Source organism: Amblyomma americanum, chromosome 7 (genome assembly GCF_052857255.1).
Source record: "Amblyomma americanum isolate KBUSLIRL-KWMA chromosome 7, ASM5285725v1, whole genome shotgun sequence".
In the NCBI taxonomy this organism is placed as follows: Eukaryota; Metazoa; Arthropoda; class Arachnida; order Ixodida; family Ixodidae; genus Amblyomma; species Amblyomma americanum.
The window spans coordinates 31,268,270-31,294,927 of NC_135503.1; the positions used below are offsets into that span (position 1 = coordinate 31,268,270).

A 26,658-nucleotide genomic window follows, 5' to 3' on the forward strand; every position below is an offset into this window, starting at 1 on the left:
ATTTTGACCACCGTGAACGATGACCTTGGTCTTTGGCAAGCGCTTTGTGTCTCCTCTTGCCAGCGGCAACTTTTGTACGCCAAGCGCTGTGCGAAGTCGTCGTTCCCTCCGCGTGTTCCAGGCAAGTGTTCGCTGAACAGCCGCGGGCGAGAATCCCTTTCGCTTGTGCGCGTGCCTGCACTGCCGTCACTTTCTCTGCTGACAGGCCGTGTAGCGTGCAGTGCAGTCGGGAGAGGCAGGCAGTGCGGACAGCCGGCGATGTTTGTTCGCCCGCGGCAGTGTCGCGTCCGTGCCCGCGCGTCTTTTCGGGGCTGGTGGTGCACACCGGGCGGCGGGAATAACGACGCCTTCAGGGCAGTGGTGCGCTGCCCTTACTGCACTTCCCCCCTCTCATTATTGTTTCTGCTTCTCTTTTACATTTTTCTTTGTCTTTCGAGAGCTGCCGGCCGCTTCTCTGAGCCAGAAAGGTCAAAATTGCCCGCCACGTGCCGTCGTCCCGCGATGACAGAAAGAAGACGGCGCCTCCGCGTTTCATCGGGACGCTTGTTCGGCGCGTTTGTTGAGTATTCGCCCTGGCGGCCTTATTTTGGCGGTGCCTCCTTTCTGCCCCTTCTGTCGAGTCGAGGCAGGCTGCGTGCGCCCTCTTTGTGGTGGTGGTAGTTCCTGACATCCGTGCCGCAGGGCTGATTGCGTCCTCATGCCGATGGCACCGAACCCGAGTCGCACAGGACGGCCCACGCCTTCTGATAAAGAAAACTGAATATCGGCTCTCCTCTGCTCTGCAAAAGCCGGGAGTCTCGACCTTGGTTTTGGCTGCACTGTTGGCGGATCTGTCGGGGGTGACTGTTTGGTCGGTGCAGTTATGCGTATGCACCCGTTACTTATCCCGCAAGAAGTGTGATGAGCTTCCTTTCGTCTGATTTCCCAGAATACTGAGATGTACTGGCACAGAATCGAGAACTGTGGCCAAAACGACATCGAATCACGGAGGTGCGAGCAGCCTCCCTAAATGATGGCACAAAATTTGTCACGTGGCCTTTCTGCGTGGCCAGGTTGTCTCTCTCTCTCTCCGCTGTGCAAGTACGCCATCTAAAAAAAAGCTAATTCCTTCCGGTGAAGGTTAACAGGCGGCTTAGCCACACACGTGTCCTTAGACTTTTCACAGCTTTGGGTTGATGATGGTCATGTCCTCAGGCCTAATGACACATAACCACGACGGGGGATTGGCCAGGGTGCATTGGCGGGTGATGTGCGCGCGCGCATATTTGTACGATTTTCTTTTGCCTCCCCCCTCCCCTCTCTCGTTCGTTACAACCCAGCTCGCTTCCACCATTTGCCGACCCCGTTGTTTTCATTTCCCGAGCGACGGTAACAGCGGGAGAGCGGTACCAGTGGCGATGTCCGATGCCGGCGATCGCCTCCCCCCTTTCCCATGCAACCCCGCCGCCGTCCTCGTGGGGCGGGGCGGGTCGTGCTTCCCGGTCCTGGTTGCACTCCCCCACCGTCCCCCGGTGGTGCGGACCGATTGATTTGCCCATCGAACGGAGGCGCGCGGTCATTTCCCTAATGTTCCGTCCCCCCGCCCTTCGGTATAATGCCTTCCCGTGTGTCCCTCCGCCCCCTTCCTTGATGGCACCGATCCGAGTCCTCCGGTTGAACGCTCTGGTGTGTCCCGCCCGTTCGTATATGCATTTTTATCTCGTGGCTTGTTTGTATCTTTCCTCTCCCTGTCTTCCCTTCTCCTTTGCTTTTCTTCTTTCTTCTTGGAAAGCCCCTTTGTTTTAGCTTGAAACTTGAGCTTATCTGCCTGGACGCGAAGGAAAGAGGGATGGAGGCGTCCTGACTATACCGCGACAGCGGCTTAGAGGTGCGTCACCTGGCCGCGTTTGTGGCTCGCCTTTTATTTCTTTGTGTAGTCTTCCCGCGTTGAGGAGCCGCCGCGGTGGCTAAGTGGTTATGGCGTTCGGCTGCTGGCCCGAAAGACGCGGGTTCGATCCCGGCCGCGGCGGTCGAATTTCGATGGAGGCGAAATTCTAGAGGCCCGTGTGCTGTGCGATGTCAGTGCACGTTAAAGAACCCCAGGTGGTCGAAATTTCCGGAGCCCTTCACTACGGCGTCTCTCATAGCCTGAGTCGCTTTGGGACGTTAAACCCCCCTAAAACCAAAAAACCTTCCCGCGTTGCGACAGTGCGAGGGAAAATTTTCTGTTCCCTTCCGTCGTTCGTAACCTCGCTCCTAGTCGAAGGCGCGTAGCGCGCGCCTTTCTCGGTCAAGGCCCAGTACGTTGCTTTGCAGTGTTCTCGATTTAGCCACGTACCCTGGTGTTTGTCTTGTTTGTTTGTCTGTCTGGTCTTTAAAAACAAACAGATTATGGTAGTGGCGACCACCCGGCCAGCGTGTCTTTTCGGGTGAAAATGGAGCTTTAATGCAGGAAGGCCTATGCTTGATCTGCTCTATACGCCCGGTAATCTCCTCCAGGTATAATCCCTGCCAGTTCCTGCTCGCACGCGCGCTCGAGAGCGCCAAGCGAATGGCAGGTCGACGTTCTCTCGCGGTCAGCCGCTCTCTCCCTCTCGCCGAGATGGCGGACCGTGTTACGGTAACCGGTCCCGGCCAGAGAGGCGCACCTCGGCCTCATCCCTTCCCGTGACCGCGCGCGCGTGAGTGGTGGTGCGGACAAAAGGATGCGCGAACGCAGATCGTGAACCGCGATGATGCGAGCCGAGGAGAACCCCCTCCGGATTCCATCGTGCGCGAGCGTCGTGCGTTTGGCGGCGGCCAGTTCGCCCTGAACCGTATTCGACGACTCTCAGTCATTCTAAACACCAGTACACCTATATGGGAGTAAAAAAGGGAGTAAGCTGTCCTTTGGCGCACTCTAGTGTATAAAAGCGAGGGCGCTAGAACACTCTTTACTTCCTTTTTTTACGCCTTTCTGTTTAGAGTGTAGTTTGGGTGACTGAAGCCGCCGCGGCTGGCTCAGTAGTTATGGCGCGTACCCGAAAGACGCGGGTTCGATCCCGGCCGCGGCGGTCGCATTGCTATGGAGGCGAAATTCTGGAGGAGGGTGTTCTGTGCGATGCCAGTGCACGTTAAAGAAGGCCAGGCGGTCTAAATTTTTCGGAACCCTTCACTACGGCGTCCCTCATAGCCCGAGTCGTTAAACACCGTAAACCAAACCAAACCAGTTTGGGGGACGACTTACCCGGCACTGTTACTTTGTGGTGAAATGAGAATACGGTTTAACTCGTTTCGTTTAATTACAACTTAGGCTTTGGTAACAAAAGCTTCCATCAGTTTGAACTCCGCATACTTTCAAAACTTGTGTTCTGCCCCCCTTACATTTCGAGTTATCGAGAGTGGACTGTAATAACAAGTCGAGTACGTTCGTCCATTCGTGCACCCCCTGGACTGAGGAGCGTTTCGTTACGGTTTTTATTCCTGGGAGACCAGCTGTCTGCTCTGCGCGGGGTTGCAAGAGTTTGGAGATTACTTACCCAGCTCGCTGATGGACGTGTGCGGTCGTACGACTTATTTGGGTCGTCCTGAACTGGCGGGGGCAAAATGTCAAAGACGGGTCATCATTTTCACTGTCCACTTGAATTCAAGCTATTCGGCATGCCCCAAAGTACACTTGCTGAAAGCAAGTTCACATCATATGCGATGACCTAAGCTCGACTTTTACCCTCAGTTCGAGTCGTTCGCGAACAAGAAGCCGGGCTCCGATGTAGTTCGGAGCCCTTTGAAGGCTCGACACCACCTGCTGTGCCGTCGAGCTCGAAGCATATTCCCCAGGGGAGCGCGCGCCGTTGGCACATGTCAGTCGGTGCGCTTCCTGACATGTCGTGCCTGTCCTGTATCATATTATTCCTTGCTCACTGTAGAGGTTATGGCGAACAATTTTTAATCTTTCATAGCCGTTGTTGGGGCTGTCATGATTCACAGCCCTTCTCTGTCCCTTACCCAGCGCTTACCTTATGAAGCATGCGCTATTCACTGCAGCAGGTAAGCAGAGTGACGAGTCTCTCTCGATGAGCACTATAATAGGTAGCCAGAGATGAAGCGGCGTATGTAGAATCTGGTGTGAATAACGATAAGGAGTCTTTGCACAGTCTCAAGTGCGGCGCGTTACACTCTAGCTTTTTTTTTTTTTGACGCCGTTGGCATGAGCTAGTCGCCAGGCTTTGTTCGCGGCTCGCAGTGTTCGGCGAGGGCTAATTGAGCCGGGAGATAATGGGCGACGGGAGATTCGCGCGCACACTGGCGCTGACTGCGGTCGGCTGCACAGACGGGCATCTTCAATGGAACGAGTGAGCCATAAACTACCGCCGCGTCGTTCGGACGGCGTTTTGGTTTTGAGTCTACCGCGCGCCCTCTGTGTGTGCGAGGAGCGTGAGAATCACCGCAGCTGCTCCCAACGACGCCCCAAGGGCCGCCGAATCGAGACACTGCTGGCGGTGCGTGTTATATAACTGCGAGAGAGCGAGGGAAAAAGGCCACGCTGGTAATTAATGGCCGCGCAACGAAAATTGCCGGCGCTGGCCCCGAGCTCTCTCTCTCTCCTTCGTTGCTTTTCCAATCCGATTAGCTCGTCTCCCCCCCCCCCCCCCGCCCCCCATTCCATCTCCGCCAAAGTCCGGATTGACCGACCGATCTCTCCATCTATCAGGAGCTGCTCGCACAGCAATCGAAACGAACAAAAAAAAAAAAAACAAACAGCGGCGTACGAATCGGTTCCAGGCATTGCGCTGCGCTTCTGCTTGCTTGCCGATTGCAGATCTCTCTCTCTCGTCCCGTAAGCTGTCAGGTTGCAGCTTATGTGTAAGGTGTAGCGAGTAACTCAAGGTTTCATTTTCCCCTTCCTTTGCACGCGCTGGGAGCGCCGCCGCGCGCCCGAAATAAAGCGCCGCGTTAAAAACACGGCAGCGGAAGGGGAAAGGCGAAGGAGGCAGCATGATCAGCATTCTCCCCCTCCCGTCTCTTCCTTTCCTCTTCTACTCCCCAATGATGAAGAATAGCGGGCCGCGGCGTTGTTTCCGAGCTCTCGTTAGCGAAAAAGCCCGTTGTTGTTGTTGATGCTGCTGCTGCTGGCTTTCGAGTTTCCCGCTCTCTTTCTCTCCCCCTTCTTCTCTTCCCCCTGCCCCTCTCTCTCATTCTGTCTAGTGTGCACGAGGATGATGCGTCGACCTGCGCGCGCGGCTTTCCATTTTCGTGTTCGCCGCGCCGCTGCGTGCCGATTTTTCTCAGCTCTGGCTGGCTCTCATCTCTTCTTTCTTGCTGCTTGCTGCGCCTCTGCTGCCGGTGCTCCTGTCGCTGGCACGGCCGTTGCTTCCACCGTATTTACGAGCACGCGAATGCGTGCTTCGTTTTGCGATACCTTGTTCGGGCGGCCGGATTTTCTTCCTCTTGTTCCTGCATCTACGCGCGCCTGGGGCTCTCAATTTTTCCCGCCCTGTTTCTCCCCCCCCCCCCCCCCCCCGCCAAATCGCGGCCCGTGCTGTGCCGCCCTTGCATCGATGGTGCGTTGTTTCGCGCGACGCCCGTGCGCTTGCACTTGGCTCAGCGCCGGTGGCAACCCTCTCCCCAACTTCCTCTTCATCCTCTTTGCGTGTCGTTCTCCATCGCCCGCAATCACTCCAGCTGCCTTGTGCGTCTTAATACCTCGTAAATAAATAAAGCTTCATCAGCTGCTGTTATTTATCTGGCCTTTTTTGCACGAGAGGTGGCAGCACGCCGTGTGTCTTGCATATGCGCACCTCTGGCGTCACTGTTATGCTGGCGTTTTTGGGAAGCCCATCGCGGCGCGCATCGATTTGTTGGTTTTGGGGGTTGCTGCCGGCGCCGCGCGCGATCTGTGACCCGTGCGCGATGCGCGCGTAATTAGGGCGCGCCGCTGTTTTTGAGCTCTCGCTCCGGCGCCCGGGATTTTCGGTTGTTTTTTTTCTTTCGCGCTCTCTCTCGAACGAGCCTTTTGGATAAATCGCGCTGGGTCGACCATTTATTAGCAGCGTCAGGCGCCAAAGCCCAAGCTGGCGGCCCTTGTCGAGGATGCTTTGGCGGGGAGCGCAATGAAGTTGAGCAGCCACTGCTGTTTCTGTAAAGGGCGCTCGACGGTATAACGCAGCCTTTTTGGTTGCATAATTGAAATGGCCTTCTTTTATTGCAGGGTGAAGAGCGTGTTCCATAGCTCGCTAGGGTAATGCGCTCGGAAAGCAGTTTTCGCGCGGATACAAGTCACCTTGTTTAGCTTTTCGGAAAATAAGCGTGAACTGCGTAAATATGGCCGCATAGATAGGAGCTTACGTTATCCATTCGTTGGAGGGACAGGTAAAGTGGATTATTTTGACAAAGAAGGTAGCCTCCGTGCAATGCATTGGCTCGCATCGTTAATCGCTGGCAATGAATGCGTTCAGCAGCACGCGTAGCACCCGGCGCTTCGTGAATATATTTGAATTTTTTTTCGCTTCCTTCGATCTGGCCGAAACGTGCGGTTCTCGCTCACGGAGCTAAGCGCCGAAGCTTTAGCGCCCTGCAGGCCCGTGCAGATTAGACGAGTGGCGTGAGATGCGCGCACATTGTACCGTGTCAGTTGTCAAGCTGCTTTCTCCGCCGTCCTCTTCCACGGTCACTGCAATGTCTATAGCCTCAGTTATGACGCCTAAGTAAAAACGCACGCAACTTGTAACATCAACGACCAGTGATATTCGTGCGTCTCGTCGGCGCGAAGCCTTCGCGTACGGAGACCCCCCCGTATCCTTCTAGCTGCACCCCGTGCGCATCGTGGCGACCTGCGGGACACGCACCGAAGGCCGCCGAACGAACTCGTCTTGCTGCGCAATCGGCCGTTGCGCATGTACAGGCGCCTAAGCGGTGGGCGCCATCGTGACCGGCCCTCCGGGTCGGCAGCGCCGGAATCGAAGCCGTTATTACGGGGCATTTTTTTCCGAGTGGAGACGAGACTGCGGGCCATGCGTGTAAGGGATGAGATTGTGTGAGCAGGGCAGACAGGGTGCCCCGCTCTCTCCAACGCGAGCGGCAGCCTGCGCTGGTAGGGGTGCACCCTCAGCTCGCCAGTGCGTACGTGCGTGCGTAGCGCTCGCGTAATCGACGGCGCCTAGGTCGTCGACTGAGCGCGAGGGATGCATTAGCCCGCATAGGTGGCGGCCGGACTTCGACCCCGCCGCGGGCTTCGCCGGGACCGGTGTGTGTCACACTGCGAGCTGTCCCGCTTTCAAACAGCAATCGCCGGGCGCCAATCAGCGTGGTAATGCGGAGTATCGATCGGGAATCGCACTGGCGTGGCGCTCTCAGCTCACACGCTCTGTAGTGCACCATACATGCAGCGTTAGAGCTATTGCTTGGGGCCAGAAAGGTGGCAGGTGTGGCGGGGGGTGTTGTCCTTCGGGTACTCAGTGTTGCCACAACCGATAGTACCTGGGATAGCAGACGCTAGTACTCCCTCGGAGAAGGAATTCAAGGGAACCGAATCGTGCAGTCCTTTCCATTGTATTACCCATCTTCGGGTAATCGAGGACGCGCGTTTCCTGCCCGCTCGCGTAACATTGACAGCGCTCACCGGGACAGTAGTAGGCAACGCCGCCTATAGCGAGTAGTTGCAGTTTTTACCCGTTTGTTTGCGGCGTTATTTTTGCGCCGTATAGGTCTCTTAACAATTACTATGTCGCGCAACTTATGAGCTGTCTCCGCCCCACTGGCTCGTTGTCTTTTTCTCCCCTCCGTCGCATTCCCTCTGCGGCGCGATAGCGGCACTCGTGGAATGCTTGTTGCCGCGCTTCCTTTTTAGGTTTGCCTCGAGGCCTCTTTCGAGAAGTCGCCGTCTGACTTCGCTGATGTTTCGCAACGAACGCTTGCAAGCCGGCGGGCGGCGCGCGTCTGTTTGGGGCGACCCCTCTCTGTACTCGTCTGGGAAGCTGTAGATTGGAACAAATGCCAGCAAGGTCTTGCGAAGCTGCAGGGCAAGCGTGCAAGCCGAGGAAGTGCCGAAACGGTGACAGCTGTGCAGGAGCATGCCGCGTCAGAATAATGCTGGCCTGTTTGAGCCCTTTCGCTTGGGCGGCTTCCTGCAACACTAGCGCTGTTGCCGGCATGTTAGAGTTTGGCGACTAGGTCGCCCTTGTGTCGGGACGTCCGCTGTCGATTAGACTTGGTTGTTGCGCTTTTGCCTCTGTGAAAAGCAGTGGTACGGTTCCGAAAAACGATGCAGAGGCTTATAAAACGGACCCTTTAAGGCCTTCTGTGTTTATTGGCTCTCTTTGAGTCATATTTTCTGCCTTTGCACGACAGGAATTGCGAATGACGGAGGTGTGGTTGGGGAAGAAGATGCAGGTGTCTAATCATCGCTGTCAAATTTTCCGCTGCTCGTCGACGCCCAAGAAAGTTGCCGAGGAAGGTGCCCTTTTAATGCGTGCTACTGCTGCTCTCCGTAACGGATATTCATCCGCTGTGTTTGATGTTTGGGCGTACAGTGCGACGCCACGGACGCCGAGCACCCACACATAGCCGTGTTTGGCAGCGCCGTGTCCGGGGAAAAGGGGATTATTGCCGAGCTTGCACCTTTAAGGCCCCTTGAAGGCGGTGGGTGATTCCAAGTTCGCAGTGGCGTCTGCAGCAGTCCATGTTTTTGCGGTCGACGCAAAAAACGCCCGTCTCTTTGACAAAATCGGTGCGGTCGGTTATTTCTTCGCTTTTTCGTTGTTTCGCTTAGTTAGCTCACCATGAAGGCACAGACACCGGACAGGACGTGCACTACTTGAACAGTGTTTATATTGGTCACAGTTCATGGTAACTAGCGTATGCGCACGTGCGGGTGGTAGTGGTAGCGGAGGCTAGGAATGGTTAAAAGAAAACTGCCTCCCGGAAATTAAATTAGCTGTTTCCTAGCGATGCCACTTGGGATCTGTGCGACCCTGTGCGCCCTCTTGCTCGCCCGAGCCCTGCCACCCGCCGTGTTTCGTAAGCGCCGCCAGCCTGCCTTGCCGGTCGCGTCGTGACTCTCGCGGGGAGCGCGCGATTCATCGTCCGATCTCCTCGTTCCGGGCTCCTTCCTCTGTGGCTGGCACAGTGTGTAGGGAGAGGTGTGTTGGGTGTTTTTGCGCGTCACGGTAGCCACAACTCTCCCTCGCGGCGGTCTGTCTCCCCGGCAATCGATCATTCGCCGCGTGCTCCTGCGAGCCTCTGCGGCCATCGTTTGCCTTCCTTTAGTTCATCTCCTTTCGCGGAACTCTCTGTTCGGCCGCCTCGCCACCATCGCCCACCTAGCCTTCCCTTTCCTCCGTCCGAGGCTTCTGCCGGCTCCTGCTTATCGCGGTTTGGCGGCGTTGTTGGTCCAATCGATCGCCGGAAATGTCCGAGAGAGAGAGAGAGAGAGAGCATCGCCTCGGCGTTGGCGACTTCCAGATTGACTCCTTAGGTTTGGCATCGGTCACGATTCCGTGAGCTGTCACTTGGGCGAACCCGCGGGTGCCCGTGCGCATGCGGCTTGCTTCCTCGCGATGCTTTTTTTTTTTCCTTCTGTGCCTGTTCGACGCTAATGGACCGAAAGGGGCCCGCTGTGTTTCTTTCCCGTCGATTTGATTCGCGCCGCACGAGCGAGGGTGTGCCTATAATCGCAGCAGGCCTTGGCCTTTGTTGAACGCGGGGTCCCTGAACGTGTGCCAGCTGGCATAAGGGCTGCGGGCCCTGTTTGACGGTGTTCTCGGTTCGTAATTGCGCTTTCTGGTTGGTTCCCTTATCTGAGCCGTGACATCATTCTGTCGCTTTCGACGCCGATTGTGGTTTCTACATAAGACGGCAAGCGGCGAATTTTGATGCGGCGACGTCCTTGTGCCGAATCTTTCCCGATCGGAAGTTCGAGTTGCTGTGCCTCCGCCCCTGAAAGCGTTATTTCGTAGAGCCTGTTTATTTGCCTGTTGTACGGGGCACAGCGCAGCGTATTTGCTGGCTTGCGTGTTAGGCACCGAACTGCGGTACGAGTGAGCTTATAGGCACTTTGAAATTGCCCATATCTCGTCTGTAAGTTCCGATGCGTTTTAAGGGGTGGGCGTTTCTCTGTTCGCAAATCAAGCATTTAAATCATATAACGTGCCGTTCTATAGTGTGCTAACGGAGAGAATTCTTGGACCTAAGGTAGCACCAAGCGAGAAGGAAATGTAATATTTTCCGGACGTGCTGAGTCAAGGGCGCAGCACGGCTTGAAGTCAATATAACAAAAGGATGTGGTAAAGAATACATTTTGCTTTCGTTTTCGTAACAGCGTCCCCCCCCCCCCCCCTCCTTGCTCGTAGTGAACTGTGTTTTGATGATAGGCAAACCAGTTACTATGTTTTCCCGAAATTCTAGAAATTTTGATTTGCTCCAAACATGCGCCTTTTTGAAGTTCGTTGCCCTCAGGGAGCTCGAAAAGTTTGTTTTATTTTCTTTTTTCCCGCCCTTTAACACTCAATTGCGTATATAACGATATTTTCGCTTCTATAGCTGGACAGAGGGTGGGGAGGAGCTTCCAGGGAGCGAGCGCGCAAACTCGGGTATCTTTCAGCGCCCTGTTCGCAAAGCGACGTTCGATGTCTCAGTTGACTGGCTTCCGAGTGTTTTTCTTTTTTTTTTCTCCCCGCCCCTTTCGTCGCGGGCCGCGCATTTTGGTAATTGGAATGAGATGTTCTTCGCCCGCTGCGCCTCTTCGCCTTTGTTCCTTATTTTTTCCCCCAATCCAGTCTCTAACTCCGGCAAGGCCCGTGCGCCCAGAGGAGCAAGCTGCAGGCAGCGGTAATACGAGAGCCGTATTCGGGGTTCCCGGAAGCGAGGAGAGCTACTGCAGGGAACACGGGAAGGGAGAGAGGGTGAGAGGGAGAATACTTGGAGAGTGCGTGGGCCAGTCGGAAGTTCGGTGTACCTGCGGAGCGGAGCTCTGCCGGTCGTGTTCACCGGGGCGGCCATTAGTGCCCCATCGCGGGAGGCCTGGCGTCGTAATCCGAGCTCGGAGCCCCGGCCGGCCGCCGTTTTTTGTACACGCGATAAGGAGCTGCGGGCGTTCCTGTTCCTCCTCCCTTTCTCCTCTTCCCGTCCTCCCCTCTCTTTCTCTGTCTTTCTCTTGCTTGCCGTGTGGCTGGACGTCAGCTCTCGGTTGTGTAACTGCGGGCCTTTGGGCATTGTTTTTTTTGTTTTGCCTACTCGTCTCCGTTTTCCCCCTCCAGTTCTGTGGGTTTTTGCTTGTTTATTTGGTTTAGCCTCCCGCCTGCATCGGCTTCCGCGGATTTCCTCCCTCGTCGGCCGCGACGTTTCTTCCACGCGTTATTTCGCTTGACGTTACAGCGGCTGGTGTATCCTTCGATCCTCGTGACACGTCGCTTCGGTCCGTGTCAAAACCTGTTGGAAAGGGATGCGTGACCTTCAAGCTGAGGCGCGATGTTTCTTGCGTGTGCGCATGTGTCGCCGAGTGGCTCGCGATGCGGAGATGCGATTTTTTTATGCGTGGGCATGTATCATCACGAGTTGCATTTTCGGTGTGAGTCAGTTTGTCTTGCTTGCCAAGAATGGGAAACGCGGGGTGTGTTTGGCGACACCCCCCCCCCCCCCCCCCCCCCCCCCCGACCGTCTGCAGCGTTGCGATTGGCTGGCCGGTAACACGACACCTCATCTACTGGGTGCCGAAAGTTAAAAAAAAAATTAATGTACCTTAAAGAATGCGCAGCAACGCTGACGCGAACAATGCGTACGTGTCAGCTACTACACTTTGTTTCGCCTTGTCGGGATATACTTAGTTTGGCGTCAGCACTGAGATGTTTGCGTCGTCGACACGTGCTCTTCATCGGGGCGGAAATTTTTGTCTTTGGTGAAGTGGCTGTTGTGCCTTAATTCATTCTTGTTTTGTCTTGTTCGACTTGTGGAGCGTGGCGACGGGAGCACTTCGGTGGTCACTCTGTTCCAGAGTGAACACTTAAGTACCCTTATTCGTGGTAATTCGTGTGTGCTTTTTTATTTCACACTCGCGCAGTTAAAATCTAGTGCAGTTTCGGAGGCATGTGCCGAGTCTTATAGCACTACGCGACTTGGGCATTCGTTTTGCTTTTTTCCTGCATTCTCCGGAGCCATTTTGCACCTTGCTAAGTGTCATCGCTGCAATGTGGCGATTCTTTTTTCTTTGTTCTTGACTAATGCCTAACTGAGGTATCGCTTTTTGTCTTTGCAGACTGATGACGCTCCTCCTATTACCAAGGCTTAATTACGGTGAGTACCTTTTCGCCGCTTAGGCTACCTCTCACTTCAGCCTAAACTGGACGCTCTTATTCCGAAGCTTAAACCGGGAGCCGTAATTACCGTTTTATCGGTTCTTCTGACTGATGCTCGTTGATGTACGTTGATGGTCATTCAGCAGAATGAGTGCCTTTTGACTGACGTTTTGTGACCTGAGTTAGAATAAAAAAATTCTAACTCAGGTGAACGGAGCATGTCCACAGTAGGTGTGCTCGCGCACGGAGTCGTTGCGATCGCTGCTTTTCATACTGCTCGAAGTTAGTTTTTAGCGGACATACCTATTATATGCGGTCGTGAACGCCTCTGAGCCGAATGGCAGTAGCCCGCACATATCGGGCAGGTTCTATTCGTCTACGCGTCTCTCCTTTGGCCAGCATTTGAGCATTGCGAGAGGCAGGAACCGTGTCTCTGCACTCGGGCTTCTTACTGTGGCCATCCTCAACCCTCCTCCACATTGTGCCACTTGGCACGCATTATTCGTTGGCGGCGGCCGCGAGTTCCAAATAGTGGTCGCATCGCGCCGCATAATCAGGGCTAAGCACATTGGGTGCTCTATTGGCCTAGCAAGCGGCTTCTCTTAGGCTTACAGGAAGCGGGGGACAAAGATTCCAGGTTCGGGGTAAAATAGCAGTTCCATTCCGTTTCTATTTCGTGTCGATTCGATTTCATGTCGTATCGATTCGATTTCATGTGTCGATTCGACCCCCACGTTAGTTCGGCCCATACCAGGCTCCTGTTGTCTCTGGGATCGGCCGCTCGGTGACGCGTGTGACGGGAGTCGTGTAGAATCTGATGGGCAGAATGTGTACGTCCACTACACCGGCCCAGGACACCGTACCGGCTCTGGCACCCTAAACTCTTTGAGTGCATTTAAAAGCGGCTGCTATAGTAGCGGTGCCTTAAAGCGGCGACGCTGTGGTGAAGTTGCTGAGCAGTTTAACGCACAGTTTGTGGAAGCGTTGCCGCTACCACTCTGACAGGCTGAAAGCTGCGCGCCTTATTTCGACGTCTTTCTGCAGCGCCGCTGACGATAGCGCAGAGCGCGAGTGCAGCGATGAGGCAATAAAGAACTCGCGCTTTGAATTGCGGGACTCAATGATCGGCGACTTACACACCAACTAACGAACCGAAAAAACATTTAAAGCACGCTTCTCCGCAGATCATAATGCCTACGGCTGCAACAAGAAGCTGTGCGGCACAGCTCTTTTTTCAGTGTTGAGTAATTATCGCGTTTCTGCGTTTTTTTTTTTTTAGTTGGGAACAATGAGAGACAGCTTAAACTCGCTCAGACTAAGCCACTTACTTTCCGCTAACGTATATTATGCGTACGGAAGAGTTGCTGATTACCGAGTCATAACTCTTTCCTGAAGCTTCGGTTAGCCTACTTTTCGAAGGTTTTCCCGAAGCTACTGCGCTGTCTTCCGATGAAGAAGAAAAACCGCCTTCGCTGACGGCTCTGCGCATTCAACTTTGCCAAGTCGCTACACTATGCGGGAGAGCTCGCTTCTGTCGATTTTCATGGTTGTTGTATGCTGGAACATACCGTGTGGCGAAAAAACTTGAAAGACGCAACTCACCTCGGTCCTTGGAAACCAGGGCCTTGGTCGCATTGCGGCAGATGCACGAGTCTTGAAGTCACAGCCAACAAAGACGTGGGCTGCATCGTTCGATTGCCATCAGACTGAGCATAATTGTGCGTCTCGGAGGCGGGTTCTTGTGGAGTAACCCGGTTTTCCTCGGCGTTGATGACTACTGCAGTGTATGTTTCCTAGCCGCCGCCCCTCATTCCTTGCCCCTACATACCGCTTCATGGAGGCGAAAACATCATGCAGACAGAGCTAAAAAAAAAACATTTTAACCCATTGAATTTAAAACATTGCCTCGTCGACCGGTTTTGCCTCAAGACTTCGAAATGCTGCACAGGTGTTGCGGTTATACGCGGCTGCCTTGTTGGTGCGTCCAGTCTTCGATGGTGCGAGAAGTGTAGATGCTCTCTGCGTGTTCCTTTTCGCCGAAGCGGCGAGCCGTTTCGCTTGCAGCGTGTTGGGAAACGGCAGAGAATGGGCAGCTTGCACCGGTTCAGTGAAAAATTGAGCTGTCGGGTTTGTGCGTGGCTTCTGCCTTTGTGGCAAAGAAAGTACTGTAAAAACCCCAACACGTCGAACACTTACAAGTAACTCTGCTCTGAAAGCCTTGAGACGTCGTTCGTCGGCGGTGCATCTGGTTTCAGTGTTTGGCGTTTTCTCCCCTTTGGAGCAGCGCATCCTTGTGTGGGTAGTGCTATTGGTTCTGCATAGGCAGTGCGCGCAGTCTAGTCGGTCTCTAGTTAGTGCGCCATGTCTTTTTCTTTCTTTCTTCTGTTTTCTGTGATGAAATGTTTCTACGGCGTGATTGTAGTAATGCTTGCTGCCTACTTGTAGTAATGCCTAATTGTAGTAATGCTCGCTGCCATCGGTCGTGCGCTGCACGGCTGTGACGAATTTCACAGCCTGCCGAATTCCGCTGCACCGGCTGCTGAAGAAATGGCCACTTGAGAAACCCGTCTGGCAACAGCTGTGGCTTCGCTGTTGCGAGGTTTCGTTGGAAAAGGAAATGGTTTAAGGAACAGCACGTCGAGCAATATGCCCCAACCGTTACACTGCGCGCGTAGGCCCCAAAGGTGAAGTAGTTGTGAGGTGACTCGGGAACATTGGTCGCTGCGATCGAACGTGCGTGTGTTCTGCTGGTGCTGAAGACGCTCTTTCCGCATGACTTCATTAGCCTACATTCAAATAAAATTCCTCTGTTTAAAAAAAAAAAATGTCAGGGGGCACTTCGTTGACCTAAAGTTCGGTGAGGCGAAAGCCTTTAGCGCGGTGTTGCTGCTTATGTCACTGATGTGTGGTTAATATGTTAATTAAGGAGGCCATTTGGGAGGCATTCAGCTGATTCGACGCCTTTCTGCAAACTCTCCAGCGTCCTAGACAAGGAGAACCACATATGCGTTGGCAGGAAGTAGCGTAGTCGATAGCACGCTCATGTGCGGAACAGAAGGATGGTGGTTCGAATATCATCGGGCACAAACATTTATTTTCTTATCGAGTTTAAGAGTGTCACGGACGGACGGACGTCGCTAGTATGAGCCATTAAAGGCTTTCGCCTTAAAAGGCAGTCTGCTGCATGCAGATAAACCGGTTACCTATCAGCGACACCAAATTTGATTGTGCCACCTTTCAACGATATCAGTCATACATATTTCATCGAAAGTAAGCCGTATGTTTATTCTACTTTTCTCACTACAAAAATGGTGTTCAGCATGGTTTTCTTATGCCAAATTTCTCGCTTGGCGGTGGGGCGGCCCCCACCCCCTTCTCTTCATAAATCCGCCGGTGTGACGTCTTAAAATGACCTCTCCGGTACGTATTCTTTCTCTACGTTAAAGAGGCGAAATGCTCACAATATGGAGTTGTAACGCATTTCATGTGCCTTTTATAGGAGGTTGCGCGTGGCGTTTAAGGTGTGTAGCCAGTATCATAAGCCTCGCGGCCCGTCCGACCGTGGTCGCCTGTGCTCGGCAGTGGTAGGGTCCCCAGCAGAGGCCTGTCTATATTTATTGCCGCTTTCCTGGACGCCATCATAGCCGCGCGCACCCGAAGGTGCGGAAGCGGTTACGTCCGTCGCGCCGTTCCGGAAACGGGGCCGCAAGCTCAGCGTCGGATCGAGAGGAGCTGCAGTCCATTACACGAGCGAATTCCTCGCCCGGTCATAAGCGGCCAAGCGCATTAGAGCAGCGCACTCGCCGGCACACTTGTGCATGCCCCGATTGCGATCGGGCGCCGCCGCCTCTCCAAGGTGACGGCGGCGTCGCGCACCTAGGCGAGCAAAATGCGCCGCTCACCGCCCGTGCTGGCTGGCACGCTCGCGTGTGCGCGCTGCGCTGCCTCATTTAGGGCTCACTTCTGACCCTCGTCTTGCTCTTGGCCCGTCGTCGTTTTCTTTTATCCTCTCCCAGGTGCTATCAGTGTAAAACTGAGGTGCCGCCTGGTGGTGGTGGTACCTCGCCCGACTCGGGAGAGCGGAGCGCTATGCCGCGCACTTGATCCCAGGCGTGTTTTATGACCCGAGCGCTGCTCGTTTGCCGGTGCGCGAGCGCTTGCTTGCTTGCTTGCGCGCGCGTGTGCGTTCCAGCGCGCTCGTAATGTGTGTCTGCCGGTCGTTAGGACCCCCCCCCCCCCCTTTTTTTCTTGTTCTTGTCCGGCTTCTCCCTGTTTCTCGTGTCTTCCGACTTCTTTCTCTGCTTGTTTTTAAAAAAGTCGCCCACTCTCTTGTTTCTCTCGTGTCGCTCTGCAGCGTTGCGCACTTCGCAGGGCTCGTTCGGTTAAATATGCTTTTTTTCTTTTTTTCTCTCCCCCTCCGTTCTACCCCTTCTCGGTCCCTCCTCCCTCCACGCGAATTTCGCTGTCACGGAGTCGCGGCGACCGCTCGGCCGGGCGGTGTCCTCCGAGCGGAGGAGCGTTTTATGAACCCTTCGCACGGTTCATTTGCTGCTGGTCGGTGTGACGAGGAGCCGCCGCCTCGTCGTCGTCGTTCGGGTCTGCCTCCGCGCGTTGCTCTCTCCCTCCCTCTCGTGGCGAGCATCGATCCCGATCGCCCTCTCTCTTCCTCCTCATCCCGCGCCGGTCATTGCGCTGTTACCGCGATATGCCTGCTCCTCCTCTTGGTGCCGTCGTCGTCCGAGTCAGCGCAGCGCCATCCTAGGTGGCTCACTCCGAGTGCCTTAGAGGTGGTGGGGGAGAGTGGGTAGGGTGACGCTCGCGCTTCTCCTGATTGTGTCGCTCCCGCCGCCGTCATAATCGTCCCTCTCTGATCACCGTGGGGGCTGGCCGCTGTAAAAGAGCTGGGCGAACGCACGCGCCCGGGCCGCCGTCGAAGCCGACGACACTCAACGTTTCGGGAGCGCGCACCTTGTCGGTGGCATTGCCCGCTCGATCGCGCTTTGCAGGATCGGGGTGAGAGGTGCCCGTCTCTGGGTCGACAGTTTAGTAAGTAACGCGTGTCCCAGGCATATCCATACGTGAAAAAAAAAATGTAGGAAATCAGGCAGTGAAGGAAGCTTTTTGGTACGAGAGTAGGACGTAGGAGAAGGAAACTATTGCGTACTCAACCGAACATCGTGGCGATTATTTTAAAAGTGTTCGCAAACTTGAGAACGTATTCAATTCTTTTCGAATGACTTTGAACATGCACTATTTTAATTCGCTCGAATACAGTAGGAGCATATTCGATTCGCTATTGCAAAATTTCGAGTACAGTAAAACCTCTTTGATGCCCTTTTAAAAAGGCGCGGGAAGAAACTGTATTTTCCGGGAAAAAGTGTTATCCAAGCCGACTAATTAAAAGAAAAGGGTAACTGTTTAATGAGGTACACCTTTGAATTTACACTTTCACTTTATGGCAAAAAAAAAACATTGATAAGTATTCCTTAACGCGCAAGATCTGAGCAGCTCCTTTTCTAGTACCAACCGAAGTTAGTCCGCATTTGCGCTACGAAAGTAGCCGAGATCTCTTTCGCGCTGTTTTTAGATGCTTCGCCTGTTCGCAGTGGTGCACTGAGGGGAAGCCATTGGGGCCTCTGATTGTCGCAGTGTTCTTGCTCAGCATGCTGCGTTCCCCATGCTCGGCCCGCTCCTATGGAAGCGCACCGTTGTAGTTTTGAGATGCTTCGCCCCCTAGCCCTTAGGCACTGCGAAGCAGCAGCTGCGTTTCTTGTCTTCACGTCACGTCTCCGATTGATTAGCAGCTCGTATGTTAGAGCAGTTTATTTGTGGATGCTTCTCCCGTTTGCACCGAGGCTCTGCAGAGAAGCCACCACTGCCAGAGACTGTCGCTGCATTCCAGCTCTCGCGTGCCGCCAGGTTCGGCCCACTCGTATATGTTTGCTCATGTGCGTTTGGTCGCTGAAATTATTGTACATCTAGGATTTGTTGAAATTTAGAACGTAGTAGCCGGGAAACCGTGCTGTCCGGCGACGTAGTAACAGGAAGGAAAATGCCTTTGTTGCTGTATGAGATGTCTTTAATTACCCGCGATTTTGAGCGTACGAACCGGGGAATCGTATGAATCGGGAACGTATTAACGAATCTTTAGTGTATTCGCACACTCGTAGAAAATTCCAAAGTGTCTGAGACCATGAACTGTGATTTACGCTACCAGGTGCATGATAATCAATAGGCCGACGCCATTGGCTGGAAGGGCTTCATTTGACGGGGTAAATAAGCAGCTTCGTTCTTGAGTTGTATCCGAGTATAGGACTTTTACTCCCACATGCGTCCTCTCTTTCCTTGGGGCGCGGTTGAGGCGTCCACCGAGAAGTGAGACAATTACTGCGCCTTTTCCCTTCCTGAAAGCCACTTCAGTTTCATATCAGCTAATGTCGTACAGCCTTTGTCAAAAGTATGGAGCCCAGCGGATTTGCTTCTGAACCGCACCGTGCGGTTCGTAATGCATCTCCAGCGTTCCAAATTTCCTGCAGGCAAGAAGATTGGCGCCCTGCATCCCGCAATGGGTAAAACTTCCACAAATGCTACAGGAATCCTATTATACAAGCTTAGAAGCAAACACCCTGGGCTCTAAACTGTTGACAAACACTCTACGTGTTCTCTTCAGTTCCGTGGGAAAATATTTCTGGCTGGGCAACGCTTCTCGCATCTGATCGGGGCAAGTGTAATCCGGCCATTGCGGAAATGATGGGCGACTCTTTATTTTTGCTCCCCCCAACTTTCATCGGCGTGTGCTTTCCCAGCGTTTGTTGTGGGAGACGAGCCCGTCGGCAGCTCCTTCGTCAGGGCTCGCACAGTGGCGGGTCCGCCGCACCGCCTCGAAGCGCGCTCCGATGGGCCGAGTCGTTAGCCCTCTTCCCTCGCCCGCTGCCTGCGCTCCCACGTGGCGTCGGCAGTGCTAGCTGTGCTCGTTTGGACTGGCATTTTTCGTCGGCGATTCTCTGGCGCGCTTCCCGGGCCGTCGCTGCTGCTGCTGCCACGCCCGGAACAGCTGCGCGTAACGCTGCTTTCAGCGTCTCCCTGACGGCCCTTTAACGACTGCTCCGGTGCGCTGCCCAGGTGTTTGTCCCCCCCCCTCCGTATCCTTCATTGGGCCGGGTGTTTTGGACTCGCGATGCGCCGAGATGAAGCCAGTCGCCCGGTTATTTTCTGTCGCCTGCTACGGGTTTCGCTTTCACGACGAATTGCTGAAGAGGACGCGCACAAATCACCCCCTACCTGAAAACATGCATCCAGTCCACCACCAGGCTCGACGGGCAGCCCGCGTCTTTCATAAAGCACATGAAAATGAACGGGACATAGTCTACGTAGACGTATACTCCCAACCCTCAGCTTACGCCCTCTGCGTATACTCTCCAACAACCTACAACACGCGACATCAGGCTCGAACAGGGCAAACACCTCGATAGAACCCGAGGAAGCAGCCATATGGGAGTAAGAATGGAGTAAACTGTCCTCTCCCTTTTATGAAAGGGTGGCCGCTAGAGGACGGCTTACTCCTTTCTGTATAGCGTGTGCGAATGCGGCCCATTTTAGCGCTGTGTGTCGCGCTTCGTGCTCTCGTCGTAGAGTGTGTTCTTATGGGTGTCTTCTCTACCGCCAACCTCGCCTTGGCAGTGCTTCTCTTAGGACATGCCTTCGTTCAAAATCCGCGCTCTCTCTTGTGCCTCCCTTGGACCACAGATTGCCGCCACACTTCGTCGGTGACACGCGCGGTGCTTCTCACGGTCTGCGACATTTACGGGCGGGCGTGTGCACGCATTTGAGGAAACGCGCAGTAGTAAGCGGCGGCCGGTTGTGTATTCGTTTGACACAGTTTTCCGTCGGGCGCCGGAACGAGCGAGTTTTTTCCGCTTTCGCCATAGCCACGTCGACGCCCTCCGTCGAGTCCGCCTCTATTCGCGGGGCTTTCTCTCTCCTCCCTCCTGTTTTCGGTTGCGCGTCCAGTGGAGCGCCGTTCGGAATAATAAGGGCGGGCTCCGCCGAGAGCGCCACGAAATGGCCTTTCGCAAACTCCGGTCCATTGACGCGTCGGAGCGCGCGGTGCCGGCCGCCACTTCCATTGTTGCGTCGCGTTCGTTCACGGCCTATTGGACGCCTTCCCTCGCAGCCGAGGCTCCGGTGTCGAATTCTGCCCGGCGTGGCCTCGGCCGTCGCTTTCAATCGGCGCTCTCCCGCCCCACCACTCCTGCGACGGTTGCTTCACGAGTCTCGGCCTGAGCAGCGTTGTCTCCAATGTAGACTGACTGGTAACCGAAACGGCGCTGTAAGCCTGTTTTTTTTTTTTTTTTTTGCTGCGCGCTTTCTAGGCCCTCTCCTCCCCCCGCGTGTCTATACTTCCGTTTCAGCGGGCACGCATTTATTGCTGCTTGCATTGTTGGCCCGCTTTGACTCGTGGCCGGAAATAAAGCGTGGTCACGTTATTCAGACTGCCCGCTTGACCAGGGTAACCGTCATATGCGCTCTAGCGATCTTCGACTGTTGCCGCCGTTGAAATTATGGGGAGGTTGGGGGGGGGGGGGGGGATTTCTGTATTTCTGACGGGTGACAGTGACAAAGTCCCCACTGTTCTGCATGGCCGAGGTGTTCGTCCAAGGCATCATTGTCACCGTTTCTTCGCCCTAGGTTCGACGACGATTCGTTCGACCACCGTTGAATGTCACAGGCCGAAGTTGACTCTCACTTTTGGCACTTACGATGGTGGCCGTACGTGTTGGTCCAGTGTTGTGACTACTCAAGCGGTAACGTGAAGAGAGCGTGGGAGGAGCCATCGCTTCGATCAGCGGCCCGTTAAGAGCTCTTCAGGTCACTGACCGACTGTCACTCCAGGTCACTGGCCGAGCAGCATCTGCTGCTGGCCCGTCAGGAGTGCGGGGAGCAGCGGCGACACTGTCGGTGGCAAGCAGGCGGTGAAAGACGTTGGGTGGTTTCTCTAAGAGCGCATTGCGCGTGGAAAGTAGGGCCCAGTGTTACCTACGGTCAAGGCTCTCGGGGACTTCACTGTGACCAAATGCACTTGTTGAGTCCACACCGGGACAGCATGGCCGTCGGGAGCGTCATTGGGAGATCAGCTGTTAGCTGCGCGCTGGAGCAGTACGGTTTTAAAACTTGATTTTTTGCCCAGCATGCAGTTCCGGCTGTGCAGAAATTCTCTGCCGGTTTTTTTTTTTTTTAGGAAAAAAAACCGCTGTTCCAGAATGAAAGGCTTGCTAGGGATGTATGAATGTTCGAAATTATCGAATGGCAAATCGAATATCCTGATATTCGGTTCGCTGAACGGATCTCATAGTGTAAATTCAAAATTATTGGAAACGAATGTAATACGATTTGAATTTTTCGAATAATAGGCACGAAGCTCGATTAGGGCACTCTACAGTTTTCTTCTGGGACTTTTTAAAAAACGGGACCCAGTGCGATGCTACGTGCAGCTTGCTGCCACGATTGGTCTGCCCGGAGAAAGCGATCAGCGCTCCGACGTGGTCACTCATGTATGGCGGGTTCCGTGTTGTTCATGCGTATGGCATCCAAGGGTAGACGACAAGACTGGGCGACTCGGCTGGGTGCAGCCAGGTTCAGCAACATCTGCCATCGTGCCCGGTATAGGAGGCCATGCACCCCTTATAATAATGGTCTATGGACTTTCTATAGCCTTCTTATGGACTCTGTTTCCTTGGTATAGTTCGTTCAGTCTAATAGTCTATGGACAAAAGTCTGTCAAATGTTTGTAGCCATTAATCGTAAACAGACTGTCTATAGGATTTGCATGTTCTCATATAGAAAGCCTCTGGACTTTATTGACAAATCTCAGTGACAGTCTATAGGTTGTCTAAGGGATTTTTTGTTAGTTTGGTTCATAACTGAGGTCTCTCTCCTCGGCAGTAGCAAAATCCAATTTTCCTAGGCACATGTCAGTGCACGTTAAAGATCCCTCACGTGGCCGAAATTATTCCGGAGCCCTCCACTACGGCACCTCTTTCTTCTTTCACTCCCTCCTTTATCCCTTCCCTTACGAATAATAATAATAATTGGTTTTGGGGGAAAGGAAATGGCGCAGTATCTGTCTCATATATCGTTGGACACCTGAACCGCGCCGTAAGGGAAGGGATAAGGGAGGAAGTGAAAGAAGAAAGGAAGAGAGAGGTGCCGTAGTGGAGGGCTCCGGAATAATTTCGACCACCTGGGGATCTTTAACGTGCGCTGACATCGCACAGCACACGGGCGCCTTAGCGTTTTTCCTCCATAAAAACGCAGCCGCCGCGGTCGGGTTCGAACCCGGGAACTCCGGATCAGTAGTCGAGCGCCCTAACCACTGAGCCACCGCGGCGGGCGGTTCAGGTGTCCAACGATATGTGAGACAGATGCTGCGCTATTTCCTTTCCCCCCCAAAAAACCAATCAATATATATGTATATATATATATATATATATATATATATATATATATATATATATATATATATATATATATATATATATATAATACTCGCTTAAGTAGCGAATATTCGTACCAATATTTTATTCGTATTCGAATCGGTTTCGAATAAGTGCTGTTCACACGCACCGACCCCTCCTTGTTCTCTTCTCGGATGTATTTTTTTTTTTCACTTTTCTTCGCCGTCACTGTCGTTCGCATGCCTCATTATTGCTCGCCGCTTTGTGTTAAATGGGTTCGAAGAAGGCGTCCATGCACCCTAATGGCTGGACGCACTGTGCTCACGCGAAAAACAAAAAAAAAAAGTGGTGGGGTTTTTTACGTAGTTAAACCGAGAGACGTGCGAAAGCAAGGAACCTTGAGCATGCCAAGGTAACCCTCATGGCCACCCTCCCATTGGCTGCAGCTGGCGCGACGCTCCTCCGAACTTACCCGAGCTTCCTCCCATTGGCTGCTTCTTGCGCGACGCTCCTTCGAACTTAACCGAGCTTCCTCCCATTGGCTGCAACTGGCGCGACGCTCCTCCGAACTAACCTGGAGTTACTTCGAGGCTTTACACAAGATATTTGGTTTGAACCGTGTTGAGTAGTGCTACCGCACTAGAGAAAATAAAGAAGAAAAATCAGCGCTTACAGTGGGAGTAGAATGTGCGGAATTTGTGCCGAGTGTGCAGTTTCGCTCGTGGTGCACGGTTGCTATGGGAACGACTGGAGTGTGTGTGTGTGTGCCGATAATTGCGTTGTGTGGACATGTAGGAGCGGCACCTTTGGCGGCGCCCACGCGTTGTTTTTTTTTTTTTTCCCCTCCTTGACGTCTGCGATTGCACCGTGCTGCTGCTGCTGCCGCTTTTGGAACGCTCGTATATCTCGTGCACGAGGAGGGACGCGGCCTTCTCTCCAAGGGGCTCGCCTCTTGTCTGTCTGGCTGACCCTGTTTTCGTCCAGGGGATCCTTCGAGATGGTCCCGTCTGGCTTGGCCCCGCCAGGCTGTTGACCTTTATGTATTTGCTTGCTTGCAGTATTCTTGCAGCGGGCAGTTGAGGTTGCAGACGATCGTCAAGCTTAGCATTCATGTCTCCATGGTAAAGAGAGAGAGAGAGGGCAGGCAGATGGTTCTTGACGGTCACAAAGTGAAGAAGGGAGGGGAAAGCCTCAGGGTGCTTGCCAACGTTTCGACAAATGGGGTTGTCTTCGTCTGGGCAAAGACAAGTCTTCTTGTCGAAACGTTTGCAAGCAGTGAGAGGTTTTCCTCTCCCTTGTTCACTTTGTGGTTAGCGTTTATGTGGCCGTTTGTGTAGATTTGTGGAGTTAAAACGGCCTTTGCTTTCTTTTCATTTTCGGAGCTGTGTAGGGTATAGATGGTCCCCGGCTCTTACTTTGTCCGTGTAATGGATCACCCCCAAGCAGTAGATCTTTAAAAAACAAAAAATATTTTTGCATCAAAAGGTTGCTTAAAAGACTGGTGCATAAAAAGAAAATGAGAGAGGAACTTAAACTGAGTTTCTGGTAAGCAAAAAAATATTCGCACATATGTTGCTACATGCGATAGAAAATAAAAAGAAAAAAAATGTTTCTTGGCTATGCTGTGAGCCTCATAGTTCTTCAAGATAGTCTACAAGTAATATCAGTTTAGGTATAATGAACGATTTCCAAGGAAGTCCTAGAAATACTTTCGTGAAAGACATTTCCTATGTTCTGTGGCAGCCAGTAGCCTCAGGGTCGCCGTATGGGTGGGATCACTTCATAGCGATCCTGAGCGGGCTTGCCATGGGCCCGGCGAGGAGTTGCTTGGTGGCCAAGCGATGGAGCGCTCGAAAGGTTAAACGACGCAGCTCTGCCGAGGCGAGAGTTCACGGCGCTCGTTCGAATGTAGTTCGATCGACTCGCGTTTGACCGGAACCGCATCTGTCGCATCATTGACTGTCATCGGTAGCCAGCGCATCGTAGGTGTCTGCGTATCGTGAGCCGTTCTTGTGCTTGTGAGATACCCAAACTGAGTGAATTTTGCTTCCATCTTTCGTCTCCATGCGTTTACACCCCCTCCCCCTCCGACTTGATGTCTATACAACTTCCGGAATGCTGAATGGTTATAACTAGACAGGCGGGATCCCATATAAGGGTCACGAGATCGTTACTTTTGTCCCCCACTCGCGGAGATGCTATGGTCTTTACCATATCTGCCTGATGCACACACTTTTTACGTATACATTGCCCGTTTTTCTTCCCACTGCGGCCTGCAGTGACCGACTTTGCGCGACTTAGTCCGGCATGCGCGAGCGTCAGCGCCGCCGGGTGCGATGCGTTGGCGACCGCCCGAAAGCGTGAATCTTTGATGGCGTCTCAGCGGCGCCCGCGTAGAACTGCGGGTTCGCGACCCGCCGCCGCCGTATGCGGCACGTTCCCGAGGCTTCGATCGCGAGCGGGTTCCGCCCCTGGGGAGTTTGCAGCAGCAGGTATGGGTCTCTTGCGCACGCCGCGCTGATCGTTATCGCGGTGCCGTGAAAGCGTGCCATTACAGAGGCGAATTGCAAAGCGAGTGCGCATTGCGCGTGGAGATCGAAGCGAGCGCGAGGGAGAAGAGAGAGAGAGAAATGGGCGTGGGTGATGCGAGCCTTGTTAAATATTTGATGCGGTTCCCGGCGAATCGTTGTAGCTGCTGCTTCGCTATAAGGATGCTGGGGCCCCATACCTTGCGAGCCCCGCGTCTGACTCTTTCCATTGGATGCCACCGTGGCTCGCGGTGATATGATCGCTCTTCACGCCTTCACCACTCACGCATGTCCTGGACCGTGCGCATATATTCGTACAGCCCCCCCCCCCCCCCTCACACGCTTTCTTTTCGACTCCCTCCTATCATCACTTTCCTCCCGGCGTGGTTGATGTGTCCACCCAAAGTGAGACATTTTCCCCGCTTTCGGTTTTTCCATAACTTCGTCATTTTCACGCTGATCGCAAGGCATTCTGGGGAGGTGTTTCCCCTTCTGGGTTTTATTTTTTCTTTCTAGGACTTCCTTTCGGTTTTCGATGTCTGCCGCACTCTGACGTCCTAATCTTATTAGTTGCAGCGCCAGAAAATGATAATAAGCGCGCTGAGTGCGCGTCAGTTGCGTAAGTCTGTGAGCGCCGAAACTTTGACCGTCTCGGCGGTGGCGACCTACTCTCACAATCGGCTGTAGTCGGATGTTTTGTCCTCCCCTCGCTCGAAGACGCGCTGACGCTTCGCTGTTCTGCTCGTTTGCATAACGTGGTGAACCACCGAGTTGTCGAAACTGTGATCGATCCATATATGTGGCGCCGACTTAAGTACCTCGCGCTTGCCAGTGGCATTGAGTTGATCCAGCGTGTGTGTACATGCTCCCTGTCGCAGACTCTCCTCCTAACCGCTATCGTCAGCTAGCCTCTGTTTGCTCATAAAAGCCCTTTGGGCGCTACACGGTAGCGAATGCAGGCTTCGAAGAGGTCGCCCAACGGGGCGCGCTTCTATCTGTGTCGCCCCCCTCGAGCCTGTTTTGCATACGCGTCGATTGTGCACACATTGCGGCGCCTCTCCACTTCGGGGCTCGCCTCATTGTTTAGCTCGATCCCTGCTCATCCCCGCGGAGAACAGAGCGGCCTTACACCGGCAGAGAAACTTGTGCACACACGTGTGTGTCCCCGTGTAGACGCGCAGAGTCGGCTCGGAGCCTCGGCCGCTCGAGAGCAAATTGATAGACGGCCCGGTGTGTGTCCCGCCGCGTGAAGAGGGGGCCCGACGTATCTCGGCCGCCGAGCCTCTTCCTGCCTTCGAGGAGCTAAGCGTTCGCGTACGCGCGCGCTGCCTCCCCCGAGGCCGCCGCCGGCCGATAAGTCTTCCCGGGGGGCGAGGAGGAGCGGGGAGGTAGAGAGAATTGAAAACGGACGACGATGAATAACAGCCACCG

General features: G+C 53.9%; 1 protein-coding gene across 3 annotated transcripts in view; it reads left to right on the forward strand.

Annotated features, from left to right (window-relative positions):
* Positions 1–26,658, forward strand: part of PlexA (plexin A) — a 320,585-nt gene that overhangs the window by 200,167 nt on the left and 93,760 nt on the right. For all 3 annotated transcript variants that reach the window (XM_077631663.1, XM_077631664.1, XM_077631665.1), the window contains one exon: positions 12,206–12,243. The gene's annotated coding sequence lies outside the window, so the exon portion shown is untranslated. The remainder of the gene's footprint in view (positions 1–12,205; positions 12,244–26,658) is intronic.